The 12,573-nt window shown below is 45.2% G+C and overlaps 1 protein-coding gene across 6 annotated transcripts in view; it reads right to left on the reverse strand.

Annotated features, from left to right (window-relative positions):
- The window catches only part of EIF4G3 (eukaryotic translation initiation factor 4 gamma 3), a 379,583-nt gene extending 370,320 nt beyond the window's left edge, over positions 1 to 9,263 (reverse strand). For 4 of the 6 annotated variants that reach the window (XM_037730564.1, XM_037730561.1, XM_037730558.1 and 1 more), the window contains exons 1-2: positions 9,089 to 9,228; positions 8,518 to 8,722 (exon numbers count right to left, since the gene is read on the reverse strand). The gene's annotated coding sequence lies outside the window, so the exon portion shown is untranslated. Of the gene's footprint in view, positions 1 to 8,517; positions 8,723 to 9,088 lie in introns of all 6 variants that reach the window. The other 2 variants (XM_037730567.1, XM_037730571.1) reach the window with 1 other exon arrangement.
- Positions 9,264 to 12,573: the final 3,310 nt, after the last annotated feature.

The raw sequence follows: 12,573 nt of genomic DNA on the forward strand, positions 1-12,573 counted from the left end.
CCATTGCACTCCAGCCTGGGTAACATGAGTGAAACTCCGTCTCAAAAAAAAAAAAAAAAATCAGAAAAGAAATGCACCAAAATGTTAAAAGTGGTTATCTCACCTAGGCACAGGGACACATGCCTACAATCCCAACACTTTGAGAGGCCGAGGTGAACAGATGGCTTGAGCCCAGGAGTTCGAGACCAGCCTGGGAAACATGGCAAAACCCCATCTCTACCAAAAAAATAGCCAGGCGTGGTGGTACACACCTGTGGTCCCAGCTCCTTGGGAGGCTGAGGTGGGAGGACTGCTTGAGCCCAAGAGGTGAAGGCTGTAGTGAGTCATGACTGTGCCTCTAAAAAAAAAAAAAAAAAAGTGGCCATGTGCGGTGGCTCATGCCTATAATCCCAGCACTTTGGGAGGCCAAGGCAGGTGGATCACCTGAGGTCAGGAGTTCGAGACCATCCTGGCCAACGTGGTGAAACGCCATCTCTACCAAAAATACAAAAATCAGCCAGGTATGCTAGCACATGCCTATAATCTCAGCTACGCAGGAGGCTGAGGTAGAATTGCTTGAATTCAGGAGGCAGAGGTTGCAGCGAGCCTAGACTGTGTGCCACTATACTTCAGCCTAGGCAACAGAGCAAGACTGTCTCAAAAAAAAAAAAAAAAATCTGTTCTCTCTACTAATAAGATTGAGTGATTTTTACTTTTCTAAGTACTTTTCAAAATTTCTGATTTGTGTTGTTCTTATGATCAGAAAATAAGTTTTAATAATATTAAAATAAGTTTTAAAATATATATATTTTACTACACGTTGTTCCTCTTTGGCATTTATACCACCCCTAATCCTGAGTATTTACACGTACTTCAAATACAACTCTGGAACTTCAGATGGCTTTGTTAACTGGGTCAATGCCATTCCATCTGAAAGGAAATTATAGAACTATTTTCAATTCAATTATACATCACTGCAAAATATTTGAGGGCAGCTCTGAATGCTATAAGTGAGTTGTGATGCCATCTATAGTAGCCCTAAAACTAATCTTCAAATTGATTCCTGAAGTCCAACACACTTAAACATTTCTCTTAATAAATATTTACAGACTGCCGGCTGTCTGTCAAGCACTATTCTAGGTGCTAGCAATTCTGCAGTGAACAAAACAAACAAAAATCTCTGCCTTTATGGAGTTTACATTCTGTTAACAAAATTCAATGTCTTCTAAGAGTGAGGCAGCACACAATGGGCTCAAAAGAGCTCAAAACAGGCCAGGTACAGTGGCTCACGCCTACAATCCCGGCAGTCTGGAAGGTTGAGATGGGCGGATCACTTGAGTTCGAGACCAGCCTGGCCAACATGGTGAAACCCCACCTCTACCCAAAATACAAAAATTAGCTGGGTACGATGGCATGCCTCTGTAATCCCAGCTACTAGGGAAGCTGAGGCAGGAGAATTGCTTGAACCCAGGAGGTGGAGGTTGCAGTGAGCCAAGATTGCGCCACTGCACTCCAGCCTGGACCACAGAGACTCTGCCTCAGAAAAAAAAAAAGTACAAAACAATTACTAGTGAATAAAGATCATGGTAGGGCATGATGGCTCATGCCTATAATCTCAGCATTTTGGGAGGTCAGGGCAGATGGATCGCTTGAGGTCAGGAGTTCTAGAACAGCCTGGCCAACATGGCAAAATCCATCTCTACTAAAAATACAAAAATTAGCTGGGTGGGGTGGTACACACCTATAATCACAGCTACTCGGGAGTCTGAGGCATGAGAATCACCTGAACCCGGGAGGCAGGGGTTGCAGTGAGCCAAGATCACACCACTGCATTCCAGCCTGGATGAAAGAGCAAGAACCTGTCTCAAAAAAAAAGATAATAAAAACCAACAAATTTCAAATGCACTTAAAATAGTTTAAACTATCTCAAATTTCAGCTGAGCTACAGGAGATTGAAAAATTCCTTTTGGTTGGCAGCAAGCCAAAGAACTGGAAGCCATTTGAGAATTCAGAAGTAGCTTGGGATCCTGCAATACTTCATCCATGTAAGTCTCAGCAGCAGTTTATCCATTGCTTAAAGTCATATGCGTGGCCAATAATCAGGAAATAGTTTACTATTATATTAGCTCAAAGTATTATTCATTAGGTAAAAATAGATTGTGTCTCACCACAGCACCACAAAAGTTTATTCCAGATCTTACTTTCCCTATCTCATAATGAACTAACTGTATCATCATCCAGAACAAGCTAGCAAATGACCATGGTAACCTTATTTTATGGTCTCACACTATCTCACTAATTATACATATATAGTCTATGCAGTCTTCACCACTACATATAGTCTTCACCACTAAAGTTACAGATGTGTTTCAGTCTCTTTGGCTGAATCTAACATTAACAAGCCAAAAACCAGAAGCAGCTTGTAGAAGCAAATTGCTTTGCCTTTGCTCCATATTAGTATCTTCTGATATCAATAAGCCATCACAGAAACATGTCACTTATCATCAAACAAACCATTCACTGGCTTCTGTAAATCCCTCCCCTCTACTTGCAAGAATAAAACAAATCTCAAAGCACAATCAGAATCATAAACAATTACAATTCAAGAAGGTCACTGAATAAATGAGTCTAGTCCCTACATTTCAGAGAAGGGATAACCAATGCCTGGGGCAGTTATGTGGCTAGTCCAAGATAAGACATCTATTACAATGAAAGAGCTAAACTGAAATCCAGACTTTTTGCCTCCAAATCACGTGCATTTCTCAATCACCAAGGTAAATCTACTTCTATTTTAAGGCTGGCAAGTATTGTTTCTAAGTCAAAGTCTAGTATCAAAAGGGCATGAATATTATGAGATGCAGTAGGAAGGAGACCAGGAGCAGACCAACCACAGATCAGATCAGGTATGTACCTCCTTCTCATACACTAACTCCTCAGATTATGATGCAGAAAATACTTTAAATTTGTAGCAATTGTATTTGACCGTCACTTCCTCTGGTACCTCCTCTAGCAAAAAAAAAAAAGCCCGAGACGTAACTGAAATCCATTTATTAAAATTATATGCAGCAACAACCGAATTGGGAAAAGCAGGCTCGCAGAAGGGAAAGCTATATAAACCTGGGTTAATTCTTACTCATTCTCTAATTCAGCTGAGATGTCAACTTCTTTTAGAAAGCCCTACCTCCTTCCCCAGACTACTTTTACAGCAGAGTGATCCCTGTACTTGCCTCATGGTATTTTGTCTACCCGTCTGGACCAAGTTCTTTGAGAGCATTCTACCTTAGCTCTTCAATCCTAGATCTAGCACTGAGTGTAGTAACACACAGTAAGTGCTGAGTTAATGAATTATAAACTTGCCACATCTACTGAAGCCTCAATATAAATGGCAAAATGTGGCAATCCTCTCCATTGATTTAAGACGTGGTTTTCAAACATTTTTTAGAAGACGTTTTGTTTTAAGAGGGAGTCTCACTCTGTAGCCCAAGCTGGAGTGCAGTGGTGCAATCTTGGCTCACTGCAACCTCCACCTCCCAGGTTCAAGTGATTCTCCTGCCTCAGCCTCCTGAGTAGCTGGGATTACAGGCAGGCACCACCACACCCGGCTAATTTTTGTGTTTTTAGTAGAGACTGCAGGGCCAGGTGTGGTGGCTCAATACCTGTAACTCCAGCACTTTGGGAGGCCAAGGCAGGCAGATCATCTGAAGCTAGGAGTTCGAGAACAGCCTGGTCAACATGGCAAAACCCAGTCTCTACTAAAAATACAAAAATTAGCCAGGGATTATGTGCATGTAATCCCAGCTACTCAGGAGGCTGAGGCAGGAGAATCAATTGTACCTGGGAGGTCGAGGTTGTAGTGAGCCAAGATTGCACCACTACACTCCAACCTGGGTGACAGAGCAAGACTCTGTCTCAAAAGAAGTAAAATTAAAATTAAAAATCTTATCAGAAACCCCAATGTGGAAAACCAATGCATCTGTCCTCAGTTGGCTTAAACTCTCATGGTTTGATAGAAAATACTGCACTTTGATCACTTCTTGGCTTTCTAGCTAAGATCAGGTATAGCAAATACCTTACTCTGAAACTCATAAACCTAGAACAGGAAGTAGCAGCAGCTGAGTAACTTTCTCCATCTTGTATCTGTCACCCTCTGTCCTCCTATAGGAGGATCTGTACTGAATATTTGACGTTTTCTTGATGGTGGGGCTTAGGAGCAGAAAGACTGCCGACCACTAAATGAGCTATAGAATTCTGGTTGCTAATTATAATGGTATTACGCTTGAGGCCTTGCTAACTTCTGAACAAGCAGGAACATGCATTCAATCAACAGGCCTATGTCTTAAGGGTCAATAAGGTAAAGATAACCTACTTGTCTATCAGTATGCAGCTATGAGCTAATTAAAACAAAGTACAGTATCACTGTGTTCTAGATTACTCCACAGAACCTTATTTCTGTATACAGACCTTCCCCTGGCTCTCAAATATAGAAGAGTATTCTTCCTCCCATTCTCACATACGGGCTTGGTGAGAAATAGCCAGCATAGTAAAAAAGGCATTCACGGGCTTTGGAGTCAGTCATACCAGTCTGAATCACAGACCACAATTTACCAGGAGAACCCCGGAAACATTACTTCTCTGCACTTCAGTTTCCTCATCTGTAAAACACACACAATACCGACTACCTTATTAAAATTTTCCAGGGAATTAAATAAACTCATGCATGTCTGGCTCCCAGAATAGTAGGAACTCAGTGAATAAGTACTATTATTAATTATTCAGATTTAGCTTTGGTAGAAAGGCAAAAGAAAAAAAAAAGAGAGACAAAAAGTGTTATTGGCTTCAGCCTGTTAAGATAAAACTGAAAATCAATACAGAAAAAGGAAAACTATAATACCAAAAAAAGCAACAGGAATAGTGGTTTTTAATATATACATGTCATATATCTATGACAAACTAGCTAAGAACACGAGTTATTTTCTGGTTGATACAGGTCTTTCTCAAAGTTAGCTCCTGCAAAGAACCCACTCCCTGATTTTCTTAACTATATTGGCTGCCCCAAAACAGTAACTAGACTCCCCAGTGTCAGCAACCCTGGCAGAAATTACACCCTGAAGTCTTTCCATAAAGAGGGAACACCGTGTATTCATAACAAACTGCAAAGTTGTTCAAGTCAGAACTACTTGGATACCTAAATTCAAACTCATTTATCTTGAATTATCTGAAGGGTGAGCAATTTCAATCTAAAGAGCTAGCCTTTTAAGGGGTGCCCAAGAACCCCCCTGAAAACGTAAACAACAGTTCCTATGTATGCACAGTTTTCTGTGGAAAGGGTCCATATAGCTTCCATCAAAATGTAAAAGTTGTTTGTTACCCAGAAAAGGTTAAGAATCACTGATAATATTCTCCACAGAGCCTCTTGAAACCACATAAGGATAAGTTGGGGTGAGCATATCTCAAGGCAAATATTGTACAGCGCTAATATCTACAAACTTCATGCTGGGTTATGTTATGAAAAGTATGCCTATTTCTCCATTCCTTTAGCACTTTTCATATCAGAGTTTTTCTTTTTCCAGCCTGCCCTCTGCCAGGCCCGCCATCATCTGCTTCTTTTACGCCAAAGGCCATTACCTGAAATGGCCTTATGGGTACCACCATGCAATACTGACACCTACTTTGAAGCAAGTTCCAGTTTACATTCAAATCCACTATTGTTAACATTTCTTATTTCTGATTTGTCACTTGAACACTAAGTATAAATGAAGGACATGGTGCCATGCAAATCTTTCTAGTATTTTTACAAACGTAAAATACCATCTGGCCAGGTGTAGTGGCTCACGCCTGTAATCCCAGCACTTTGGGAGGCTGATGACGCCCTACAAAAAATTACCTGGGAGTGGTGGCACACGTCTGTAATCCCAGCTACTCAGGAGGCTGAGGCATGAGAATCACTTGAACCCAGGAGGCATAGGTTGCAGGGAGCTGAGATTGCGCCACTGCACTCCAGCCTGGGCGACACAGTGAGACTCAAAAAAAAAAAAAACTTATTAATTCAAGGCAAACACAACCATATCCATGTATTTTGAGTGTCTGGAGATGTACTCAAGCCATGAAAAGCACAACTCCAGCTATGCACTCCTGCCAAGATGCTTAAATGTTATCAACTTATTGAACAATGACCACTTGCGTCAAATACAAACTCCCATACTCCCTCAGGGTAGAAAAGTAGAACTGCTCTATTTCAATCCTTTTTAATCAATACCCCATTACCAGTTGATAACACTTCACCACTGGTATATGTTCCGATGAAATCTACAACCTACACTTCATCTGCTGTTCATATAATAAAATTTTCCATTTTAGCAATTGTAACCTTTCAGTGTGTAAAAGCAAAGAGAAAATATTAAGAGCTGTGAAACACATCAAGAGGAAGATTAATTTTAGCTTCAATGGCATGAGGTAAAGTAAAAACCTAAAGCCACATAAAACTTAAGTATTCCATATTACTACAAATAGATTTAAATGATCTATATTGGAAATTACCCTTAAATTTAGCTCTTTAACAACTGCTTTTTATTCAAAAGAAAATTAAGTTTCAGCTTTTGTAACTACTTGTATGCTGCAACCAACTCAGAGCTTTTATAAATCCTTCTATGAAATGCACTGAGAAAAAGTATACTTGAAACACTTGTCACAACTCTTTGTGTCCCAAAAAGCCACCAAATTCACCAAGCAGTGTCACATTCAGCACTGCAGTTTTTTACTACTTTGTATATGAAGGACACCTACTGTAGGTTTCCCTTCATTTCTGTTTAACTGCCTCAACAGCTCAAAGATGCAGGTAACGAGTAATTTACTTGGTGGTACAATTCAATTCAGAAACTTAAAAGTCCTAACCGAGTATAGGCAGTCAAGATAAAAAAAATGAAATTAGAAAGTAATTTAAACTGACAAATTATTAAGATAGGTTTAAGAAATCCATCACTGAACTCTGCCGTGAAGTAAGCAAACCAGTCAACCTTACCCCTTCTCCCCTCACCGTAAAGCAACTAGAGACATTGACCAAAACTAACCACGTTTTCTATAAGCAACACGAAGTTATCAATACACTTTCTCATCGGTGAACAACTCCTAACTGAACAGAATCACGCAGGATAAAAACATTATGAAATCAGTACACACATCACACTGGAATGGAATTCATCTTTGCACTGCGCCACGGTGCCTGGATTGAAAAACGTGAACTATATTTAAAGAACAGAGAAAACGACACTTGACAAAAACCAAACAATGACCTGAAATGACTCTAAGGGAGATTGTTTTCCCGTCTCAAAGTAATCTATACAGACAAGAATCAAACTACCGTCTGTGAAATAATCTGGGGACCTCACGGCAGTTAGCTTCTTACTTGCTCAAACACACACCCTACAATCTCTAAAAGTCAAACACACGATGACACAAATACAAAAACACAACACATCTAACATCCAATCATTATTTATTGATTTACACATATACAGTGGGTGTAGGGAGGAGGGGATGCATGATGAAATGTTATTCTCAGGTACGCAATACCTTTCTAAATCTCCATGGAATTAATGAATTCAACGTTTTACCCTCACCGTCTAGTTTTTGACTAAAAGACCTCGTCACCAAGTCTTTTCAATCAAAGCTGTCCAAAATTCTACAATCAAGCAAATAACATGAAATTAGAAATATTCAATACTAGACTTTCCTCCAGAAGCCCTGGCAACTCTCTAGACATCAGGCCTATGAAGAGTAAATGAAAGCCCATTAAAAATATTCAGCCTAACACAAATTTTCCAAGAAGTGAGACTTTCGTGGGTGATGGGTAATGTCAGTGAACTTCCTCTTCCTTTAGAAAGGTCAAAGACAGGGAAGCGTCCAGCGTCACATTTCCTCAGATCTCGTTCTACCACAAACCACATCACAATTCTCCCATTACTAAAAAAAATTATCCAGAGGGATTGCTTTCTGTACATTTTCACCTTAGACTGAAAATCCAACTTACCTCGGAAACGAGCTGATTAGTTTTAAACAAGAAATTTACTGATAAAGTTTATTATGTACTAATAATAATTAGGGAAGCCCACTGTGCCCCGCTGTAGGGGGCGCCGAGGGGAGGTGAGGAGTAGGAGGGTGTAATCCTCACAATAATCAGAGAAAAGCCTTCCCTGCAGGGTTGGTCCCAGGCAACAAGCAAATTCTGCCTAATAAAGGGAGAGAGGGTACCTTAGGGGAGGAGGAGGGGTGAAGGGTCCCCCAACTCTAAAAGGAAGGGGCTGCAGAAGCATGGACAAGTGGAGCTAGCTTTCACATATTGCAGAAAGTCTGGGGTTCCCTCTGCAGTGCTGCCGCCGGACACCCCAAGAGCTCCGGCCAAGCCCAATGCAGGAGGAGCTTGAGCGGCAGCCCCTTTCCTGACTGGGCAGTGGCGGTCGGCAGGGAGGTCCCTGTGCTGCAGGGTACCCCTGGGCTGCGACGACGAGAACCGAAGGGCCTACAGGAAGGTGAAAAGGATACTGTTGGGGCGCCTGGCTCTGGAGGGCCCTGATGTTCGGGTGAGGAGGGGGGGCCGCCGCCGCCGCCGCCGCCGCTGCTGCCGCCGCCGCCGCCGCCGCCGCCGCCGCCGCCGCTGCTGCCGCCGCCGGGTGAGGAGGCGGTACCGCTGCCGCCGCCGCCGCCGCCGCTCCGGTGCCGGGTCCGGTTCCTGCTGCAGTCGCTGTGCCTGATTTCAGAGCCGGTTTCTGCGGTAAACTCATGGCAAAGCGAAGCCACCAACCCCCCCAGAGCAGGACCGGGCGCGCCGGGGTGCAGGGGCCGGGGGCAGCGGGGGGGCGGGATGGGGGCAGACCCGGGGAGGCGGCGGGAGCTGGGGGCTGGGGGGAGCCTGGGAGGAGGAGGAGGAGGGGGCCGGGGCCGGTCACACACGCCCGACGCCGCCGCCGCCGCCGCCGCCGCCTCCGCCGCCGCCGCCGCCGCCGGCAGCAGCAGCCGCCCCGCGGGCCAGCACCACCGGCTGCCGGTCTCCGTGACAACGCGACCCCAGGGGGGGGGCCGGACCCGGCGGGGGCAGGAGGCGGAGAGACCGGACCTTTCACGGCAATATCCTCATGGGCCGGCAGCGGGGGATCTTTATCCCCCTCCCCGGGGGAAGCGGCGCCCTTCTCGGTAGCGGGGCTCAGGCGATGCCGGCGGATTTTCTTCACTCAACGAGCAGAGCATCCAACATGGCGCTGCGGCCGCCTCCAGCAGTCCGGCAGGACGGCCGCTCGGAAAACTTCGGGCTTTTTCGGAATCGCTCGGGAGGCCGAGGGTGGGAAGCCTCTTCGGCTCTTTCCGGAGACTGAGAGGGGTCGGGATTCTTCGGAGACGCTCGGGTGCGTCTTCGGCCTCCGTTCGGGAGCGCTCAGGGGCTAACTCGCTTCCTCGGCAAAGATCGGCGACGGGGGCTTCTCGGGCTTGCAGCCGCGCGGGTGCGGGGCGGAGGCAGAGACCAAAGGCGAAGTCTGGCCTGCGAGAGTCTTTCCCTACCGCCGAGCCTCTAAAAACAATGGTAATGGCCTCGGAGCCTGCTGTTAGCTGGGTCCTGCCTGTAGGGACGGAGAAGCAGCGGCGAGGAGAGAAACCCCGGTTCCTGGGGAGGGAACCGCTTAACCGGAATGGAAGCCGCTGGGTAGGGACCCGCTACCGGGACTTCGCAAATGCCACCCTCCGGCCCGTAACCACGCATTTCACACCCATTGTGTCGACACTTCTTCCTCAGACGCTCTGAGAGGTGAATGGAATGAGGAGACCCATTTCCAGAGGACACTGAGAGGAAAAGTGACTGGCCCAAGGTCACCCTGCCGAGGAAAGGACAGAGCATAAATCTAAATGCCACCTTCGTCCGGATGAACCTTGCCACCTCCCAAGTTGGCTGGGGACATGATCTGAGCCGCCATATCTAATTAGCAGCCTTAACTGAACTCTGCGGATGGATTCTAACCTAGGCCTTCCCCAGGACTGGAGCGCCCTTTGACCAGCAGCCAGTGATCAGCTCCCCAGTGTCCTATGCTGGATGACATTTGTTGATAAGGTTTTTCTTCCCAGCTAGACCTGCCAAGATCACTCCCACCCCCACCCCCCAGCAGGGGCCTCGTCCTAAGCACAGTAACATTGAGTGGGAAAGAAAGGCAGGCATCGGCCAGGCGCAGAGGCTCACACCTGTAATCCTAGCACTTTAGGATGCCTAGGTGGGTGGATCACTTGAGGTTAGGAGTTCGAGATCAACCTTGCCAACATGATGAAACCCCGTCTCTACTAAAAATACAAAAATTAGCCGGACGTGGTGGCAGGCGCCTGTAATCCCAGCTACTGGGGAGGCTGAAGCGGGAGAATCGCTTGAACCCAGGAGGCGGAAGTTGCAGTGATCCGAGATAGTGCCATTGCACTCCAGCCTGACAACAGAGTAGACTCCATCTCAAATAAAACAAAAACAAAAACTGTATAACAAAGAGAGAGCTTTACTCTATGTAAGGTTTAAAAATTGAATTAAAAAGTAAAAAAAAAAAAAAAAAAAGAATGGCAGGCATCATGGAGAAATCAAGTTTTAATAATAGTTACCAGACATAGCACTAAGCACTGTACCCTTCCTTATCTCAAGCAGTCCTGTGAAATAGGTAGTATCCATTTTACAAATGAATAAACTGAGACTGGGGAGGCTCAATACCGTCACACAAGAGAAAAGCTGAGAAAATTATGACTCAAAATGCACAGAAGACTTTCCCGAGGTCGGGTGAACAGTGTGGTTGGCAGAGCTAAGATTAGAGTCTAGTTCTGCTATCCTGCTTCACACTGCCTTCCTTTGTTGTTGCTGTTGTTTTGTTGTTGTTGTTGTTGTTGTTGTTGTTTTTGAGATGGAGTCTCGCTCTTGTTGCCCAAGCTGGAGTGCAATGGCAGGATCTTGGCTCACTGCAACCTCGGTCTTCCAGGTTCAAGTGATTCTCCTGCCTCAGCCACCTGAGTAGCTAGGATTAACAGGCATATGCCACCACGCCCGGCTAATTTTGTATTTTTAGTAGAGACAGGGTTTCTCTATGTTGGTCAGGCTGGTCTTGAACTCCCGACATCAGGTGATCTGCCCGCCTTGGCCTCCCAAAGTGCTGGGATTGCAGGTGTGAGCCACCTCGCCCAGCCTGTTGTTGTTTTTAATTCACACAAAGCTCTACACATAGCAGATGCTTAATTCGAGACAATCCCTGGGAGCCCCAAATGCTCCTGCTGAGATAAAAGGGTATCTGAAAGAGAGTGATACCACAACCCCCTACAGCGTTTTTCTAGCTAGGGCTCCACAGTTTCTGACATTGAAAAGGAAGCCTCATCCCCCATCTCCAGACTGGAAGACAGCAGCTCCTTCATACTGTGGCATCTTAAACTGTCTGGATTTGTAACACCTGATTATTTAGGATGGGATTTTCTGCTCCTCTCCTGGCATGACTGGCTTCAGGAAGAATTCCCTAGTGGTCCTTCAGTTCCCCAGATTCTGCTTTCATTTTCTAAGATCTCAGTCTTCCTTATCCCAATCAAAACCTGCTTCCAGGAAAGGATTTGACTTCTCATTTACACTAGGGTGATAACAGGCTGATAATTGCCTAATTGTTATTCTTTTCTGAGCTAGTTTCATTTTCTAACTTAATAATAGCTATAAGCATCAGGCGATTACTGTGTGCCAGTCTTAGCTAAGCACTTTATGAAGCTTATCTGTTTTAAAAGGGATAGACCTTGGGCAAAATAATGTAAAAGTCTCTGATAAGATTCTGGCCACAGGCAAACAATGGAGGATGTTTGTAGGGTGCAAAAGCACAAAGATAGAGAGCTCTTCTTTCATCCAAAAGTGTGGTCCTGCTCAACACCTCCCATTTGCACACAGCAGCTAATATATACATAGTTGTTTTGTTGTTGTTGTTTCAAGACAGAATCTCGGAATCTCGTTGTCTCCCAGTGAGAGCATGATCTCGGCTCACTGCAACCTCCACCCCCAGGTTCGTGATTCTCCCACCTCAGCCTCCCAAGTAGCTGGGATTACAGGTGCACACCACCACACCCAGCTAATTTTTTTGTATTTTTAATAGAGATGGGGTTTCAGCATGTTGGCCAGGCTGGTCTCTAACTTCTGACCTCAAGTGATCCGCCTGCCTCGGCCTTCCACAATGCTGGGATTACAGGCATGAGCCACTGTGCCTAGACTATTTATTTTTGAGACAGGGTCTCAGGCTGGAGTGTAGTGGTGCAGTCATGGTTCAGTGCAGCCTCGACTTCCCTGGGCTCAGGTTATTCTCCCACCTCAGCCTCCTGAATAGTTGGGATTACAGGTTCACACTCCCATGCCCGGCTAATTTTTGTATTTGTTTGTAGAGACAGGTCTCACTGTGTAGCCAAGGCTGGTCTCAAACTCCTGGGCTCAAGGGACCTGCCCACCTTGGCCTCCCAAAGTGCTGGAATTACAGGTGTGAGCCACCACTCCCTGCCTCTACAAATTTAAAAACTGAGATTCAAAAATGTGAAACCTCTCAATAACTTTTTTTTTTTTTTTTTTTT

The sequence above is a fragment of the Cebus imitator genome, unplaced genomic scaffold (assembly GCF_001604975.1).
Source record: "Cebus imitator isolate Cc_AM_T3 unplaced genomic scaffold, Cebus_imitator-1.0 Scaffold15, whole genome shotgun sequence".
Taxonomy (NCBI): Eukaryota; Metazoa; Chordata; class Mammalia; order Primates; family Cebidae; genus Cebus; species Cebus imitator.